Genomic DNA, 3,139 nt, shown 5'->3' with positions numbered 1-3,139 from the left:
GGTGGTAAAGAACCAACAGCCTCTCACATGATCCTTTATCCTGTCATAGTTCAGAGCACCACTGAACCCCACAATTGAGGAGGAGCATTAGATATGCAAAAGAGCACCTGCATTAAAGGAGTTGCCTTGAAGATGGAGATGAAAGCAACAACCTGAAGTACCTTCTTAGAAAGGAGACCAGACCAGTAGCTTTTGAGCAGCAGAGATCTTTCCAAGCCTCAGGGAGTTGACCTTAAACCGAGAGCAGCATAATTTGCACTTTTTCCAGTTTCTAAGGAGGGTTTAGTCCCCTTGACATGGTGCTTCTCTTTATTGAGTCATCCATTAGCCAGATACAGAACCAGAGAAAGCCCTGAATGTCCTGCTGGATGTGTTTTTGTTATCAAAACTGTTCATGTGATTTGGATATGATGGGTTTGTGTGTGTGTATGATGGACAGGCCATTCCTTTCAAGAATGGCTCTTTTTAGCAGGTGATTTTCACACACTATATAAGATAAAAAGTTGCATTATTCAATGGTTGAATTAGTAACAATTTGGCAACTGAAGGAGAACAGCAGTTTATTGTGAAAATGCTTCTGTAACCACTAGCAACTCTGATTTGGTGTCAGGCTTAGCTGTTCCTTAAGACTGAAATTACTTGTCCTTGGAGATGCTGAATAATAGCAGGTGTCTCTGAGAGTAAACCATGCCTGTCTATCTTGATATTGTGTTTCTTTTAAAGGTAGAGGCATTCTTTGACATGGTAAATAGTATGCACACAGAAAATGTGCAGCAGGAGAGACAATCTTAGATAAAAATATAAACAGTTTTTGCTTTGAACTTTCAGTCAGTTTTCCAAGATATTGACAGAACAATGGATTAATTAGTGAGGAAGGTTTTATTAAGTATATGCAAACTACCTGAAGTCTCACAGGGAGTCTCATGTGAGAGAGATTAGTGAGAATAGGTGGAATGGGGATTTAAGACAAAAGGCAAATATCCAGTGACACACAGAAGAAAAGTGACTCTGTTGACAGGCGAATTGTGCAAAGTTAAATGTAAAAGGGTTGATTTCTTGCAAAGGAAGCCAGTAAAGTTTTGCCAATAAATTAAATGGTAGCAGAATTTTTTTGCCTTTATAATACAGGGCAATGCTTCTACCCAGAAGACAAACCATCAAATGTAATACCTGGGGGAAGCAGGACTTCAGAAAAATGGAAGTCTCCTCTGTGTGGAATGAAGCCCTGATGGGAGAGTGCCTGGAAAAAACTTGGGCAGGTCAAGGAGTTTTGGCACTGCAGAGTTCTTGAGTTGCCTCTTTTACTTTTATATAGCAAAAAAAACTTGTAAGAAGCAATTGGGCAAGGAGACCAACTTAATGAACTTAATAAAAAATTCTTTGCCACCATAGATCACATAAGATCTCAGGTCCCAATACTGTCTATTGCTATATCTGTTCTTTCTTAATAGAGGTCTCTCACCTCTTAAACTTCTACTGGGAAATATCTTTTTTTTATAAGAATCAACTTTTCAAATCAGAACTTATGATGAAGATTTCTGCTTTTTTTTTTTAAATACCCAACTTCCTCACTGAAAAGTTGAGAATATAATTTGTTAAATAAAAGCTAGATTTTTCTTATTGAAAATTGAATATTTGGCATCATTTGGTTTTGTCTTTTCATCCACAAATGAAAAGACTTTCATTGGAATAGTTAGGGACAAAGCCAAAAGCATTTACAAGCTCTTATGGAAAATGGTATATGTTACTTGGCCAGAAGTCTTATAATGCAATTAAGATAACTTGTTCAGGGAGAGAATTATAAATGCTGATATCTTCATAGTTTTGTTGAATAGCTGTAATATTTTCCTGAGGTTAGTTGTTAAGTTTCAGTTAAATGTTTACCTTTTTTTTTTTTTAAATGAAGCTTTCCCGAAATAGGGAGAGATGTCTTAAATGTGTTATCTTTAAAATTCTATTTATAACACGCATAGAAGTATATTTGTAGTCTTATAAATGCATCTGGAAATAAATATTGTACTGAAAATAGCCAGATTTTGATTTATTTGGGGTACCTAATAATGAAGCAGATGTATCCACACCCTGTTGTGAAAGTATCAGGAATTTATCATCTGCCCTTGCAAAGTAGAGACAAGGGCAAGTTGTGCTGGAGTAAAAATAGGTGTGGACCTTGAACCCATTTGCCCTGACTTATGTAGGTCAGGACACAATCCAGAGGGAGAAACACCTTCCCTGGCAGGTTTGGTGTTTGTGTTGCTGCAGGAGTCGATCAGAAATTCCCCCCGTGCCCGATCAATAACTGTGGCCATTGAAGCAAAAATAGAACAATTAGTAACACTGGTGAGCAACGTGGGAAGCTGAAAGGAGCGGGCTAGTGAGGAATGACACAGATAGATGCCAGCAGTAAAGAGTGGGAAAATAAAGTAGAACATCTGCCCAATTTACCTAATTGTGCAATAAAAGTAAAAGAAATCTTATTTCTCGAAGTAGTGCACGGAAAGTTCATGCACAAAGTGTTCAAAGCATGGCACAGTTTGAGGAAAGGAAAGGTGCTGCTGGAAACTTGGCTGGTGGGTGTTCTTTTGGTGAAGGTCATGACTGAGGGTTTGGATTGGTAGGCTGAACACTGAAACAAAGTCAGAGAGACTTGGTTTCTCTTCCCGGGTCTGCTTCTAGTTTTCCCAGTGTGTGATATTCTTTCACTTCTTGCCTTTTGTCTGCTTTGTGTAAATCTCAAGATCTTTAGGGGAGGGTTTGATTCAGGTGACTGTGACTTCAGTCTTGGCTGGGGCTGGCAAAGGTTCTTGTAATACAAACAGTATCTCATAATTAAAAAATCCAAGATAATGATATGGTAAAACCCTGAAAAATCTGTCCAAATATGAAAATAATATTGGACAAAAAAAAATAAAGATATGTGACAGATTTTTGAGAAGGAAATGAAAGGGTCTTGCTAAAGTACTAAGGGAATGTCCTGTTTGACATTCTTTAACTCCATAATTGGCAGAAGTTTAGATATCTGTCTCATGAGATGATGTAAAAGTACTAGATATGGCCAACTGCAACATGTACCATGAAATTCATAAGAAAACATTAGATTACAAAATTTCCAACACAGACTTTTTTTTTTCTTAGATGT

The sequence above is a fragment of the Pipra filicauda genome, unplaced genomic scaffold (assembly GCF_003945595.2).
Source record: "Pipra filicauda isolate LSUMZ 115617 unplaced genomic scaffold, ASM394559v2 scaffold14_size4853619_pilon, whole genome shotgun sequence".
In the NCBI taxonomy this organism is placed as follows: Eukaryota; Metazoa; Chordata; class Aves; order Passeriformes; family Pipridae; genus Pipra; species Pipra filicauda.
The sequence above is the reverse complement of the archived record's forward strand: the minus strand, read 5'-3'. Positions refer to the sequence as shown.